General features: G+C 46.2%; 1 pseudogene; it reads right to left on the bottom strand.

The window, feature by feature from the left end:
• Nucleotides 1-217: 217 nt before the first annotated feature.
• Nucleotides 218-16379, bottom strand: LOC112415222 (protein WWC3-like; annotated as a pseudogene).
• Between the last annotated feature and the right edge of the window lie 1141 nt (nt 16380-17520).

Raw genomic sequence — 17520 nt, 5'->3', positions numbered from 1 at the left:
AGTATATTCGTAAGAAAAGAACATTTTCCTGAATATAGAGTATGCTTCACTCTAAATTTTAAAAAGCAAAGATAACACATACTGTACATATGTAAATTGCTGTTATTTATGATCATAAACATAAAAGATGTTACAAGAGCCGGTAAGTGGTGTTTATTAGATGAAATTAGTCATGAAAAGAATAACAGGTTAGGTAGTAACATGTGGTATGTTAATTCTTAATAAGCTGAATGCAAAATTAAACAAAAATGATCATAACTGGCCTTAATTAAAGCTCCACAGAAAATAAATCAGGAGAAAAATCGCACAATGCTAACAGCAGTGGGGATTCCAGCTTTGTTCTCGACTTCCTTGTGGGTCTTTCTCAATACTTACTTTACTCTTTATAATGACAAAGGTAGGACAGTAAAAATCAAGCGGGAGAGTGAGGCCTGGGCTTCTCCCCACCTGAACGCCTGCACCCAGCTGGATGGGCTCTATGAGGTTCTTCTGCCCGCGCAGCTGGCTCACCCCTTTGGAGGCCGTCTTCAGCGTCTTCTCACCTGCCTGTTCTTGAAGAAGTCAAGTTTGGTCTGTCTCGTCTGGAACAGCAACGCGGGGTGAACCAGACCGGTTTGCTTCCAGTTTTAAGGAAGAGCGATGGAAGCCCCTGCCAGCTCCAGGCACCAGGAGGCGAGAAAGGCCCGGCCGCCTGCCCCCTCCCCCCGGTGGCAGGCCGGGGCCTCACCTGACTCTCGGCCTCCCGCAGCAGGCTCCGGAAGCGCTCGTCGCGCAGCATCCAGGCCGGGGGCTCGGCGTGGCCACGGAACTGGGCGTCCTCCAGGCACTGGCACAGCTCGCGCAGGTCGCACAGCTCCTCGGTCAGCTGCCGCTGCCGCGTCCGCGATGCCTAGAGGTCCAGCTCCAGGTCCAGGGACGTGCGCGCCGCTAGGGAGGACCTGGAGGGCTTCGAGACCGCGGCCGTGAGCGCGCCAACCCCGCCCGCGCCCTGCCTGCAGCTTCTTCCCCGAGTGACCGACCCCACTGGAGAGAGACACCCGCAGCGTGGCCCGACGCCAACACAACACGGATGTGGGCCACACGGGTTCAAACCTCCACTCCGGGTAACGAGCCAGTGACAGCAAGCTGTCCGCTGTAATGACGACCTAGGCTTTGGCTAAAGTGCAGAGAAACAGACCCTCTCACACAGGGCAGGAGGGCGTCATCTTTCTCAAGGGCTACTTGACAATATAAGCAAGAGCCACAAAATGTTGTCTTTTCTTTGGTTCTGAAATTTCATTTGACTTGCATCTGAAAGGCACAGCTGATGATGTGCAAAAGGTTTATGACAGAAAAAATCCTAAATACCTGACAAGAGAAAAGTGATCAAATACATTATAAGGCTCGCAGAAAATGCAGCTATTGTAAAAAGATGAAAAATATACCGACATGGCAAAATCTTAATGGCCTACTGTATAACGGGAAAAAAGCACATTATAAACCACACTGAGGGCTTTCTCTTAAACACACACAAGCTGTCAAAAACGGTCCTCCCCAGGGAATTCCCTGGTAGTCCAATGGTTAGGACTCCTGCTTCCAATGCTGGGGTGCAAGTTCAATCCCTGGTCGGAGAACTACAACTGCAAGCTGTGCAGCAAGGCCAAACATCAACAACAACAACAAAAAATGCTCCTCCCCATACACGCCTGAAGTAAGCAAGTCTCTTGTTTTCAAGAAAGCTCTAAGATGAGAACAGAATTTTGTACACGGAGCTGAGAGCAGTACTTCCCACGCCATGGCTAACAACACTGGGGAAGGCAGTTAGTGCAACAAAATCACAAATCCACGAGCCTATCAGCGTTGCTGGGAGGACTGAATATGCGTTTTACACACCCATAACACTATTTTGCACATATACAGAAGTTAAATGCAAATCTAAGTGACTTAATGAACACAAACTCATTTAAAAGCTCCGCTGAATTCGTAGCAGAGCTCACTGGTTCCCAACCAGTGGTGACCTGGGCACTCAGGGGACATTTTTGGTGGTCACAACTGGGGGAGGGAGTGATACTGGCAACTTGTGGGTCAAGGCCAGGGATGCAGCTCAATGGCCCACAGTGCACAGGACAGCCCCCAACAAAGACAGACCCAGGCCAAAATGCCAACAGCATGGCTGCTAAGAAATACTTTTGTTGCTGAGTTATGTATTTTCTTATCATTCTCAGTCAGCGGCTACTCTAAATACACCCACCACAAGGAGATCTGGGAATTTCTTTTTCTTTCAAAGAATTCTTGCCCAGGAAAGTCAGGGAACTACTACCTTACAAATTAAAAGGAGCAAAACTGTGTAAACTGGCGTGATGTGGAGAAAGAATCCGGTGTATATAAAGGGAAACTGTAGAACAGTCCTATGTAGGAGAAGGCGCCACGTTGAAAGACCCAAATTTTCTAAACTGTATATACTCCCTTGTCAAAAAAGAAAGAAGAATCTCTTATACAGAATGGCTGTTTATTAATTTATTATATTTTAAAATGTAAAGACCATGTATTACCTTAGATTATGACATTATCTTAGGAAATTAACAAATATGGGTAACATATTGACATTATATACACTTTTAAAAATTATATCTAAGTAAACAAGGAAGTAAACATATTACCTTTCAATTAATCTTACCTAAAATATTACCCCTTCAGGTTTGTAGAAATAACTCCCAGCGTACATACAGACGGCAGATTAGTCTACGTGGCACATACCTGCTTATAGCGAAGGGTTCGTCTTTCCAAAGTGTTTCGGACAAGGGGGGACTTGCGGGCCAGCATTGAACTGTCGCTGTCACTACGATAAAGCTACACCAAAAAGACGGAGGTTCAGAAACACTTCCTCAAGAATTCAACATTCATTCTCTGTGTACTCTGAACTGGATTATTTTGTTTCTCGTGCAGGTACTCAAACAGTTATGACGTTTAGAGCTTTTACCAAGACTTTGGGTTTCGCCTACAAGAAAACCCCACACAAGAGTTTCAGGCCAAACAAAGACAAACCAAATAAGCAGACCAACCCCCAGCCCCACCCCTGCTTCAGGTCCATCAACCGAACCAGCTGAGGTTTTCCAGGCTAATCGAGCCACACAATTTCGGTCCTGTCAATGCCAACTGCCACTCGGTACGGTGTGACGCTCATGAAAACCCGCACTCTCCTCAGCGCCTTTCACTTTTTATCAGTCATTCTCATCTGCTGTGTTTCTAGCTTTGGCAAGAGCTGGGAAGAGTGGCGTTCCAGATAAGAGCCTTGTTCCTGGCAGGAGGACAAGCCCACACCACTAACACCCACCCTGCCCGTCAGGGGAAAAGGCCTGTCTTTAAAAAGAAAAATAAATAATGCCGACTTCACAGGAGCCAAGACGTTACGTATTTCATTTGGTGGCAGGTATTCATTTCAGGATCAACGTGTATCTGTGTGAAAGCAAAGTCCTGGCCTTCACGGCCTTACTTTCCATGCCAATGAACCCCAGATAGCAGGAAATGTTGCAGCACTGCACTTACGTGCATCCCAGTCATCACAAACATATAAAAACACAGGCCTCTAGAAGCATCGCCGGTCAGTGCATGTGCCTTTTTGCAGGGCGCAAAGCACAGTGCAGGGGCTGGAGGCCTGTCTCTGGGGAGGTGAAGGGCTTCCTCCTTCACCGCCCTGTCCTCCTCAGCAAGCAGATGGGAGGCTGCTCCACAGGGGTTCGGCCAGAGTCTAGGATAAGGAAGGATGGCCTTCGATCAGGCACCTCCAGCCGCGTGATGAAGCACCAGGCCCCACAGGGCTGCAGCCTGATGGGGCGGGAGTGCCCCGCCTGACCCTGGGCTGCCCGGGGCAGCGTGACCGGGACACCTCACTGCGTGGGGAGAGGAGCTGCAGGCCTCGCAAACGTGGCCACCCGGGCCCCAGCCCCTGTTGCTCCCTCCTGTGAGTAAAGGACTCCCTGCCCAAGAAAGGTGGGCTCCCTGCTCAGCTCCTGGGCAGTGACCTGTAAGTCCCTAGAACGTTCTAAGTGTCTCTGTTTACCTGGGGGCCTTGGCCCGGCCGCACAGTCTCTGCTGACAATGTGAGGGGGGCCCTGGGCCACCAGCTTGACCCTGGAGGGGCTGCAGACGAAGGTCAGCCACGCCGGCCAACAGCTGTGCCCCGTGACCACCCCTACAAAACCCCTGGGCACCAAGCCTCGGGTGAGCGTCCCTGGTCGGCTGTGCTCCGGGCACGCTGCCACTGCTCTGAGAGGTGAGAGCTGCCGCACAACTCCTCTGCGGGAGAAGGGCTGGAAGCTCCGCCAGGTCTCTCCGGAGCGCTGCCCAACGCCTCTTCCCTCTGTGCGTCAGTCTGCATCCCTTCCCTGCGGTGCACCATCATCGTGGATATGACGGCTTTTCTGAGTTCCATGAATCCTAGCCAATTTCTGAGCCTGAGGGTGGGCCTGGGGACCCCTCAGTGTCTTCCACGTAGGCCTGAGTGTCTGCCTCTCTCATATGATCAAACTCTGGCTTTGCCCTAATGCAGCGGCTCCTTGGGAGCCCTTTAAAGGGAAGATGCTTTCTCCAACGAGCCCCATCAGAGGAGCGGGAGGGTCAAAGCTCTGCTCGAGCCATACGGCGCCCCAGTCTGCCGCGTCGTGAGCACTTAGCCTCAACAGCGCCTCGTCTCTGCTAGTCCGTGCCGTCACTGTCACGCGGCCACAGCCGGCCAACCTCCAACCTGCTGTCCTGTCTCCAAGGACCACAGCAGGTGGGGTCTCCCCCTCCACCTGTCTCAGAGTTCTCAATCCTGCGTGCAGGTGAGGATCTGCCGGGAGCTCCAACCCTCTGCTGCCCAGCCCCGCCCGCGACCAGTGAAGAATCCTTCCAGGCAGGTGGCAAAGGACTCCCGACTTACTCTGCAAACGTACTGGCTTCGTGCTCCGGGCAAAAAAGTCTGGGAATGGACAACGGTGCTGCTCCACATGAAGGGTGAGCCACGGGCCCTGCGGCCGGGCCTCTCCTTCGGCAGACCCGCCACCTCTTCCGGGAAGAGATCTTCTGTGTTGGTTTCCTTATCCACCTAGATAGTAATTTATTGTTTACCATGACTCTTTCTAGAACACAAGCATTAAATTAGTGGAGTCACCAAACAACCGTGCCATTTCCACTGGAGCTCTAACTGGCATTTCACATTTAATAAGTCTAAACGTGAATTTCTGTACTCTACCAAAAGTTTTTCATTTGTTCACGCAAAAAACTCTTAGTGTCATCCTGGACTCCTGTCTTTCTCTCACACTCCATTATCTAGAACAAGAGAAACTGCGTTGGCACAATTTTCAGAATTACACGTATTTTGCACATGCATGAACCTAGAGCATATTAGGCTTAGTGAAATAAGTCACACAGAGAGAGACAAATGCTGTACGGATTCACCTATATGTGGAATCTAAAAACACAACATAACTGAACAAACCTAACAAAACAGCAGCAGAGTCATAAATCCAGAGAACAAACAGGGGATTGTCAGAGGGGAGACAGGTGATGGGAGGAAAGAAATAGGTGAGGGAGATTAAGAGGTACAAACTTACAATCACAAAACACATGAATCATAGGTATGAATATACAGGGTGGGGAATGGAGCCAATACCTGCGCACTATCTTTGTGTCGTGACAGATGTTAACTCGACTTACTGTGGAGATCACTCTGACATGTACAGAAGTATGTTGTATAACAGGGACCAACCCAGTGTTGTAGGTCAGTTATATTTCAAAAACCAACAAGCTCACTGAAAACAAACAAGATCTGTGGTTACCAGAGGTGGGGATTGGGGAAGGGGGAATTCAATGAAGGCAATCAAAAGGTACAAAATTCCAGTTACAAGATAAACAACTACTAAGCATGTATGTACAGCATGATAAATAGAACGCACACTGCTGTATGTTATGTATGAAAGTGGTCAAGAGAGTAAATTCTAAGAGTTTTCATTACAGGAAAAATATTTTTTTCTATTTCTGTAATTTTGTATCTATGTGAGATGATGGATGGTCACTAAACTTACTCTGGTATCATTCTAACATGTATGTAAGCCCAGCCATTATGATGTATACTTCAAACCTACGCAGTGTTTATGTCAATTGTATCTCAATAAAGTGAAGAGAGAAAAAATTAGCCGTTTTTTGACCCCTTGTCACCAACCCTTCATCCAAGTCACCATCATCTCCTACTCAGCACATTAGTGCTGTATACACTTCTCATTGCCCTGCCTGATTCCATGCCTACCCTCCCCTTGAGTCAATTCTTAGTGCAATTATGGAGATCCCAGTAAAACTGAGGTACAATCACGTCACCCCTGGGCTCAAAACTACTCCTCAATTTCCTACCCCTTTCAGAAAAAGAACAAGAGTCCTGAGTGGACCCTACATAATTTGGCCCCTTCCCTAACTCTGCTCTCAGCTGTGACAACTGCTTCTGCTCATCGCCCCAGCCCATGCTCCTTGCTATTCTCTGACCATATTAGGCCTTCCACCTCAGTGCCTCAGTGCCTCATGCTCTTCCCCAGCTCCTGCACTTCCTTCCTTAAGGTCTCTACTCAAAATTCACCTTCTCAGAGATGCCTTAAAATGACCACCATTCCTAAAACTCTAAACCCTCATGATACTATTTCTTCGTTAGCCTCTCTGTTAAAATGCTTTCTTAAAACAGGGTGATTTTGCGAAAATGGTGAACTAGGAAGCTCTAAGTCCTTGTTTCTTCATGGAAACATCAAAAAACACTCAACTATACCTCAAAACAAAACAAAACCATACACGGCTGAAACACACCCACAGGAGCTCTGCAAACAATCGCAGTCTTTACTAAGCAAATGAATGAAGAAAAATGATAAAATACTCATAGTGAAAAAATATTCAAATGGTAGGAAATTTTACAGCATTTTATTTCTTACTACCCCTTGACCATGGTCTTTTAACTTAGAGGAGACAGCAGTCTAGTTCCCAATTCCCTCCCTTAAACTAGAAAAAGTAGGGTAGACCTTACTTGTAACATTTTTACATGTTAGGGAGCTAAAGGTTTGGACTAGTTTTGCCTCACTTGAATCTCAGGTGCTGAAGAAGCAGCATGGCCCATCTTAGTCATAGAAAAGGATCAGAAGCAGCAGGCGTACTCCTGAAAGCTGCTGCTGGGCTGACCTACTGGTATAAACATACAATAGACCACAAAAAGCCCTACAATAAACTGCGTACACACAACCTGGAAAATTGAGCCTTCAAAAATTGAGCTAATTATATAGGGGAATTGAGAAAGCAGAAAGCAGGGTCAGTCAACACACGCTAAAGGAAAGACTCAACACACGCTGAAGGAAAAAACTGGGGAGGTCATAAGCTTTCACTTCAAGGTGACATAGAGGCTCACAGTCTGCAAAATCTGGGGAAAGTGCCTGTTTTTTCAAATGTACAGTTTTCAGCAACAACCAAAAAAAATCACAAGGCATAGAAAGAAACATGGAAAGATGGTTCCATTCAAAGGAAGCAAATAAATCAACAGAAATCATCTCAAAGCAAGCACAGACAACAAATCTACAAGTTCAAATAATTTTATTAGATATGTCCAAAGAGCAAAAGGAAAAAAACATGGACAAAAAATAAGGAAATCAGGAAACAATATATGAATAAAATAATAATGATGATAATGAGTAAAAGATATAAATTACTTTTTAAAAAAGCAAAGCTGGAGGTGAAAAAAATAAAATAAGTGAATGAAGAAATTCACTAAAGAGGTAAAATGACATATTTAACTAGATATAAAAACAAGAGGCAAACTGGAAGACAGGACAATTGAAAAGAAGGATTCCAGCAAAGAAAGAAAAAGGACTGAAAGAAAGTGATCACGGCCCAAAGGATCTATAGGACACTGTGTCAGTGGACCATTATCGGATCCTTATAAGGAGAAAAGAGAAAGTAGTAGAAAGGTTTTTTTGAAGATATAGGAAAACTTTCTACATTTGATGAAAGAGATATATAAATACAAGAAACTTAACAACTGCAAGTAGGATAAACTCAGGGTGACCCACAACAAGACACATTATTATCAAACTGAACAAAGATAGTGATGTAACACTGAAAGCAGCAAGACAGAAATTCCTGGACACATTTAAAGAAACCAAGTAAGATGAAAAGAAGAAGCGTGGAGGACACAGGCAATTAGAAAAGTTGTCTGTGGACGTTTCTTTCCTAGGACTGGGCTTGCTTTGATTCCTGTTACCAGTATATACAGCTGCCTTTAAACATCTTAATATAACTAAATTCTCACCCTGGTTCTTTTCTGGACCGTATTTTCTGTTATATTCATCTGCCTATAACCTCTTATTCCTGGCTGACAGCAGGACTGCAGACCTCCTGCAGCTCTAACATACTGTGGCACCAGCCCTGATATATGTGGCCTCAAAGCTGATATCCAAACTATACCATTAGCGGTGTGAGTCTGGCAAGACAAGAACCAGCCCTTAGGGTAGTCCCCAGGTAAGGCAGAACACTGTAAGCAGGTTCCACTCATTACCTTTGCCTGAGAGAAGAAATGAGAATTGGCAATTTTCTTCCCAAACACGCTGTGCTACATTGGAAAGGGTCTGGGATAAAGGTGAACAAAATGGCATGAAATTTCCTTCTGTTTTGAATGCAGCTTTTCTTGATTAGACATGTACTTGGTTTTTAACTCATTTTTAAAGTTCTTATAAACTATTTTGATCTATATATTATATATGTGATATTTCCATGGGGGAAGAGAGCCTAGAGTTTCCTCGTCTGCCATCTTGTTGATTTCTCACTCTGAGGATTATTATCAGTGGCTCTGGTACACGACTGAAGTGAAGTTGGTATCAATTCAAATTAGGTTGTTCTAACTTTAGGATCCGACATGTAATCCCCATGATAACCACACACACAAAAAAAACCTATCAGATATACATACAGGGAAATGAGTAGGGATACAAAACATGTCAAACAACAAAAAAATCAACTAAATGTAAAAGAAAGAGGAAATGGAGGAAATGATGGGCCAAAAAACCTGTAAAATATAGAGAAAACAAGTAACAACACAGCAACAGAAAGCGTCCTTGTAAGAAATTACTTTAAATGTAAAGAGACTAAACTCCCCAAAGAGATGCACTGACAGAACGGATAACACAAAAACCAACAACATATTGTTCAGGAGACCCATTTTTGATCTAAAGACATAGATAGCTTGAAAGTAAAGGAAAAAATATTCTGTGGAAATTGTAACCAGAAAAGAGAAGGGAGACTATACAAGCCAAAGACCATTACAAAATGCAAAGATTGATATATATGTCAATTTAATATTGACATATTGATGAAAAGTCTATTGATAAAAATGTCAATTCCTCAGAAAAATTTAACAATTATAAATACATTTGAACCAAACGTAAGAGCTCTATAATATGTGAAGCAAATATTGATATGAGGTTTGCTATGGATTTTCAATACATGGACTTTAATACGTTGAGGGATTTTATTTCTACGTAAGTACTTGAGTGTTTTGACCATGACAGTGGTCAAATCATTTTTTCTTCATGTGTTAGTTTGCCACAGCTGCTCTTAAAAAGCACCACAGTGTCTGCTCTTACATTTTGGGGTAGATTGCCTCTTTCCTCTTCAATTATTTGGTCTTGTAGGTTTTTACCCTGCTCCTTCATCTGTGACGTATTTCTCTGCCGTCTCTCTTTTTTTTTTTTAATTTAACGAGTGGGATTGTGTCCCTGTCTTACTGGTTGTTTGGCCTGAGGCTTCCAACACGGGAGTTTGTAGGCTATTGGGTAAAGCTGTCTTGGTGCTGAGATGAGGAACTCCATGAGACCTCACTCTAATGAATATTCCCTGGGGTCTGAGGTTCTCTGTTGGCGGGAATGTAAATTGATACAACCACTATGGAGAACAATACGCAGGTTCCTTAAAAAACTAAAAATAGAACAACCATACGACCCAACAATCCCAGCACTGGGCATATACCGTGAGAAAACCGTAATTCAAAAAGAGGCATGTACCACAATGTTCACTGCAGCTCTGTTTACAATAGCCAGGACACGGAAACAACCTAAGTGTCCATTGACAGATGAATGGATAAAGCAGGTGTGGCACATATATACAGTGAAATATTCCTCAGCCATAAAAAGAAACGAAATTGAGTTACTTGTAGTGAGGTGGATAGACCTAGAGTCTGTCATACAAAGTAAAGTAAGTCAGAAAGAGAAAAACAAATACCCGTATGCTAACACATATATATGGAATCTAAAAAAAAAAGGCTCTCAAGAACCTAGGGGCAGGACAGGAATAAAGACGCAGACGTAGGGGATGGACTTGAAGACATGGAGAGGGGGAAGCGTAAGCTGGGACAAAGTGAGAGAGAGGCATGGACTTATATATACACTACCAAATGCAAAACAGATAGCTAGTGGGAAGCAGTCGCATAGCACAGGGAGATCAGCTCGGTGCTTTGTTACCACCTAGAAGGGTGGAGTAGAAAGGGTGGGAGGGAGACGCAAGAGGGAGGGAATATGGGGTTGTATGCACACATATAGCTGATTCACTTTGTTATACAGCAGAAGATAACACAACAATGTTAAGTAATTATACTCCAATAAAGATCTATTTTCTCCCAGGAGTGCGTAAGGAGGCAACAAGAGAACGGATATAAAACGCCCGGCGCAGTCCCCCTGAGCGCCCGACAAATACCAGCTGCCTGGCTGTTATCAACGGACACCAAGCTGACCACATGCTTCCACTGTCTCTGGGAAAACAACACATGGGGCGAATCGGTTTCCTACTGCTGCTGTAACAAACTGCCACAAACCAGGTGGCCTAAAACAACACACATTTATTACCTCACAGTTCTGAAGGTCAGAAGTCAAAAATCTGTTTCATTCTGCCAAAATCAAGGTGTCAGTAGGGCCGTGTTTCATCTGCAAACTCTGGAAAAATACACCTCCTTGGCTCTCGCAGCTTCCAGAAACTGCCTGCATTCCTCAGCTCGTGGCCACATGACTCCAACATCTGATTCTGCTGTCACATCTTCTTCTCTGACTCTGACCCTCCTGCTGCCCTCTTGTAAGGATTCTTCTGATGACACTGAGCCCACCCAGATAATCCAGGATGATCACCTCATTTCAAGATTCTGAACTTAATCCCCCCTACAAATGCCATTTGTGTTGGAAGGTAACTTATTAACAGGTTTAGGAGACTAGGACGTGGCCATCTTTGGAGGACCATTATTCTATCGGGGCGGGGTGGAGGTGTCTGTTAAATATCAAACAACAGTGAATATAAGATAAAAGTAACCAGTGGGTATAACACAGTACAAGGGGCACACGGTTACCTAGCCAAGGGAAGAAAGGTTAGGTTAGGTAGTGGATTTGGGCTCAGCTCTGGAGTCAGACAGGTGCCTCCTCGTTGGCTCTGGGAAGCGAGGTTACTAAGTCAACCCCCTTGGCCTCAGCTCTATCATCTGTCCACCTACAACTCATGCACCCCTCATGGGCTTTCAGGGAGAGCATCCACCAAGTGCCTAGAGTGCCTGGCACAAGATAAGCACTCCATGTGGTCCTAAGACCCAAGGGATCCCAGCGGGGAGAACAGGAGGCAGGAACAGCATGGTGAGGCCTCAGGGAAGAGGACATGGGCACGTGTGAGCGCCCTGGAGGCAGGGACCTGTCTGCTGGTGGTCACCACTGGAGTCCTGCCGGAAGCGTGCCTGAGATGGAGAGGCTGTGCAACAGTTACTGAACGAATGAATGGGTGATCGAATGAACAAATGAACAGAGGCGGTATGCTTAAACTGAGTAGGGACTGGGCAGTGGGGTGGCGTACGTGACAGAGCACTGCATCAGGGTCAGAAGACTCAGCTCAAGTCCCTGTTCTTCCCACAGCCGGTGGGGCGCACGCCTTGGCTACAGCCCTCAGATACAAGATGAGGGGTTTGATGGAAGTGGCCCTGGCTCTTCCAAGAACAAAGCTGGAGGATTCAAGCCACGTGTGGTCTTGCCCGAGCCTGACCTGCCGTACATGAAGACTCGGGGTCTGTCAAACTGAACGGTTCGCTCTTATTCCAAACACACCCAGCACTTCCTCTTCGCAGCACTTTCCTCACATTCCCCCTTCTCAGCCCCAGCACTGAGAAAGCACGAGAAACGCTCGACCTAGGAGATGATGGACAAGGATAAAGAACCCCCAGGCTCGAATGAGCCCTCCTCCTTTCTCTGAAGCCATCACGACATGAAAATGTTGCCTGGCAACCATCACTGTCTCCTTTTTATGTGTCTCCCATCTCCCAGAAAAACTTGGTCTCCATCCACCATCCCAGCACACAGGAAGGCAAGAATCTTTAACTATTACTTCATTTTACTGGATTTGAATGAGAATAACTGAACTCAGAAAAGTTTAGCTCTGCTTTTATGCCATCAGATTAATTTTACTGAATTTACTGAAAAGGCAGCCAATCAGCAAAAGGACGCAGGCTAGAAGCAGCTCACCGGGCTCAACCGGTGACCTTTAACATGTCACTTGACCCAACGGTTTATGCACTAGAACCTACCAGAGGTGAAACACAGTTTCCACTTCCAAAATCAGAGCAAAAGGGAAGTAAAGGAAACTTAGAGATTTCCAAACATCCGGGAGCTATTTTTGGAAATGAATGACTTTTCCATTCACTCCTCTTAAAAAAAAAAAAAGAAAAGAAAAGAAAGAAAGATATTAGATGGAGAACAAACCAAGAAGTGGTTGTTGATCATCTAAATGGAAGAAGATTCTTACAGAAGCCCACTCCTTATAGCCTGAAAAGCAAGACACTCCCCCATGTATACAGAGACTACCTATAATCTTAAAGAATGAAAAATGGAAAAATCATTATTTGCTTATCAGAAAGTTTATATAATCCCAAAATAGACTCTGCGGGGTAAATATAGTAAACCTCCTATTAATTAACACTGAATAAAGGTTCCAAGAAAGTAGCAATGATGCCATCTGGCCCTGTTATGTGGGGCTCCAACCTGGCAAATTCCAGAACCATGGATTGTTTTCTCCTTAAAGCAACAGCCTGTTCAAAAGACTTTTAATATATCACAGAATTTCTCTATGTGGCACAGGTCAAACCCCATCTCGTGAACAAAAGGATCCCTAAAAGCTTTTGTCATGATATAATCTGGGCCTTCCACCATCATCCTGATCATTTAATACTCTGCTTTGATCTCAAATGTGACATGGTCCACCACTCAAACTGCTCGAGGTTGGCATTTCCAGTAACGTACAACCCCAACTGAGCTATCGGAAACAGAACACTAAGTTTCAAAAGGTCAGTCCACCTACAGGTTAATGTCAATACAACCCTGCAAGAAGCAGACATATACATGTCCATGGCACTGAATTTTTCCAAAGAGGCAAAAAAGTTCTTCCCATATTATCCACCTAAATGGTAAATACCTTTTTATAAAGTGGCCATTGAACTCTGAGTTGATATATGTGGAACACATACGTGTCACTAATGTAAACCACATACGACTCACCCACAGAAACTACCAGTCACAAAAATGGTGAATTAACTTTATTTTTAATCTTATTTATTTGGCCACGCCATGCAGCACGTGGGATTCCTAGTTCCCCGACCAGGGATCAAACCCGGCCCCCTACATTGGGAGCGAGGAGTCTTAATCACTGGACCTCCAGGGAAGTCCCAACTTTATATTTTTTAACGAAGTTTTTGGGTATGATTCCCAGAAAACTAACCACGAAAATTATATGCACAGTACTGATCTGCAGACATAGTGAATTTAAACCTAAGGTGGGTTCATACTCCAACTAAAGAAATTCTGTTTTGAAAATATTGAGATTTTTTTTTTACACATCTGTAGCCACATCTGTAAAGATGTCTCCTCACGTTTGCAACCTCTTTCTTGTTATTTGAAAAAGAAAGTACAGCTACAATAATTCACCAACACACCCTGAGCTGGTAAGACCCAATGTTGTTAAATACAACATTGAATGGAATTACTATAAAACCCTAGAAGAGTTTGTTTACAAACCTTGGCCCTCGGTGACCTTGCTTACGGCAGCATATTTTATGCTATTAGGTTTAATAAATTATATAGGAAATGATGTTTTCAGTCGGCAACAATTTTCACCTAACCAACTACATTCATCTATTCCTCCATCATTTAATTTTCTTTAAAAACCTATTTCTTTGCCTCTCCTGATAGTTCTCCATTTGGAAGCTGTTTGGGGAAAGTCATTTTTTTTTCTTTTGTGGTACACAGGCCTATCACTGTTTTGGCCTCTCCCGTTGTGGAGAACAGGCTCAGCAGCCATGGCTCACGGGCCCAGCCACTCCACGGCATGTGGGATCATCCCGGACCTGGGCACGAACTCATGTCCCCTGCATCGGCAGGTGGACTCTCAACCACTGCGCCACCAGGGAAGCCCGAAAGTCCTCATTTTTTCAATACCGTTTTCCAGTCGTGTGAATCGAATGCAACTCAAAAAGGGTTTTAACTGTCAGATGCACATGGAGAAAATGCTGTGCTCTGACACACGGTTTTTTCCATATCATAAAAATCATAAAAATCAATTACAACTTTAAAGGATAACTGGTCACCTATAAAAATCGGCAGGGCTCTGCTGTGAAAGAAGAAGAATGACTATTACAGCATTTACACCCTTCCATAGACTCCACTTAAATGTCTGTGGCTCGCTGAGCATTCCATACATATTTCGGGCAAGGTATTATGGGAGCTGAAGTGCAAGCTGTCCCCTGCTGAATTTTCACTAACTATAAAAACAGTGTCTCATAAAAGTGTACACGTTTTTACTTTACACAAAAATGTAAAATGTCCACTTTTGTTCACTCCACCGACAATTTTAGCATTAGAAACAGGGCTTTTTAAAAACCTGTAACATAAGTGATGTATAAAATGTCATTCAATAACACAGATTTCTGGAAAGAGGAACATAGGAAATGTGTATGAAATACATGGAAAGGAAGATTCTACAAGCTGTCTTCTGTGGGGTCTGCTCAACTATGGCCTGGGTTGTACCACTAAAATGGAAACTCTTACATTTATACTTTTCATCATGAATCCACACTCCAATGTAACCGCAACTGTTTTATATTACCCTCATATAATGAGTCTTTGCCTTTTCTAAGCAAAACAGTATTTTTTAATTGGTTCATTTTCCAGTTGTTTCGATTTTTAACAGACATACAGCATAAAAGGGCACCACATTCCAAGCAGTTCTACCAACTCCAGAACCATCCAAGGCTTGATCAGACAGCTGTGGCTCTAGACTTTGGTTAAATTTATAATACGATCTCACCTGATTTTCAAAATAACTATGCATCTTTTTAAGCCAATAAACTGTGCTATAATCTCTCTAAGTTTCTGGGTCCAGAAGCTTGCCATGTTCAAAGAGAATGTTAGAGAACCATGATCCTTTTGCCTTTCTTTCTTTTTCCCTATCTGAACCCAGAGAAATCTTCAAACAATAATTTAGCAGCTTCCCTCTCCAAAGGTTTGTTTTCAAAAGCAAGTGCCATGCAGCGCTGCCTTTCCAGTGCAGGTAGGAGGAAGCAGGAGCCTGTCACCACGCTGGGCCTTTTCAAGTCTCAAAATCACTGGGAAGCTTGCAGTATTTCCTTTCTGGCACTCAGGCCCAGTGTGGAAAGAAATTGCTCCAGATAGGACAAGATATCAGATAATCACTGTAATCCCTTCGTTTCAACAGAATTCCAACTCCACAAAAAAATGCCTCTCCCCCAGAGCAGCTGAACCACTGAAACCAACAGACCAATCGAACAAAAAGTTAACCAAGAAGTCACTACATGAACTTAATTAATCGTAATCTGCTGGTGCTTTTAGAAGCATCCGTTTTTCACTCTGTAGGATTTATTTACATCAATAATAAGACAATTTAATTCTCTACTCGGATCTTGCACAAAAAGGAAACCTAAAATTCAACTCCTGTGTTCCCATTATTCCAAAAGCATATGGGTCTAATCATAGCCCATTCTGACCGCAGTACACAGGCTTTTTCAATCAGAATTTTAACTCCATTTTTAAGGCGCTAAAGAGTAACCGTCACAAGTTTGATGGTTACTCCAAAGAATCGGGAATCCCTGAAGTGTCCCATCTTGCACAGTCTTCGAATGGAAACTAGGTTCAGCCCGCCAGACAAGAAACCCACACCACGAGGCTGGGGCGCACGTTTGTGCTCCAAGATGACAGCTCATCTGGCCACCGCGAGGTCGGGGGCGCCTGTAGGGCCACAGCCTGGGGGCGGTGGGCCGCGGAGGCCCGACAGGGATGGGCGAGACTGCGCAGGAAAAAGGAAGAGAGGGCCATCCGTCAGCGCCTGGAGAGGAAACTCCAGGGGCGCAGCTCCCAGGCTTCGTTCAGCGGGTGACGTGAGGGAACCAAGTCAGAGTGTCCGCCCCGCGGTGGAGGCCGGGGATCCCGCACTCCTGGGGCTCGAGGCCGGGAGAGGGGGAGCCTCGACCCTCGGCCAGGGGTCCGGGGATGGGGGCGCCCGGATCCTCGCCGGGCGCGGAGGACTCACGATCTTCGCCCACACCCGGAGGCCTCCCGGGTCCTTGATCCTCTCCCTGGGCCCAAGGTATGGGGCGCCATAATCCTGGTCGGAGCCCGCGCCCCCCTTACCGATCGCGGGTGTCGATCCACGACGTCTGGCGCGGCGTTGCCGCCCGGCCCTGCGCCCGCCGCCCGCGCCGCCTGGGTCACTCGAGTCACCGCCGCTCGTGGAGTCACAGCCCCATAGCTGCCGCAGCCACTACCGGAGGGCCCTCAGTTCCCGCGTCGCGCCCGGCCATCTTGATTCCTCTGGGCGGGCCGGTAGGGGGGGGCTTCGCAGGGCCCGCCCCCGCTTGTGGCCACGCCCATCCCCATTCCCTTCTCCACCGGCTTCTCCCCCGCTTGCTGCAAGCCCTTCAATGTTCCTTGGCTGCTCCGCCTCCAGTCTCTCTTGGGGGCTCCTCGGCTCTTGGCTCTTGTGTCCCCCAGCCCCCACCCCCACCCGCTGCTCTACTCCTCCTCCCCAGCCGGCTGCTCCCACTCCCTCAAGCCCGCTCAGTGTTCTTCCGTCTTACCCTCCTGCTCCGCGCGCTCCTCCCTCTTCTCTCCTGCTCCACCACCTCCTTGGGCTTCGCCGGGAAACCGCACGGGAGCCAGGGTGGGCGCCGCCGCGTCCGTCCGTCCCCGGTCGACAGCGGAGAGGAAGGTGGGCCAGGAGGACGGCGCCCCAACCGGGCTGCAGGCGCGACCTGCCGGGGCTGACTCTTGGGGCCCAAACAATTCCCGGGGGAGAGGGCGGTCACCTCACTGCACCCATTCTCGGGCCTTGGATGTCTGGGGTCCTCCTCTCTGCCCAGTTGGTCGGGGAGCGGAGCTGCGCCCCGAGTCTCCCGAATACCCAGGATGGTCCCGCGAGGGTGGGGAAGTCCCTGGAAGGGAGGCCGAGGGGGGTCCG

Source organism: Neophocaena asiaeorientalis, unplaced genomic scaffold, assembly GCF_003031525.2.
Source record: "Neophocaena asiaeorientalis asiaeorientalis breed wild unplaced genomic scaffold, Neophocaena_asiaeorientalis_V1.1 scaffold988, whole genome shotgun sequence".
Lineage (NCBI taxonomy): Eukaryota > Metazoa > Chordata > Mammalia > Artiodactyla > Phocoenidae > Neophocaena > Neophocaena asiaeorientalis.
Note: the sequence above shows the minus strand (reverse complement) of the source record. Positions and strands in the feature narration are given on the sequence as shown.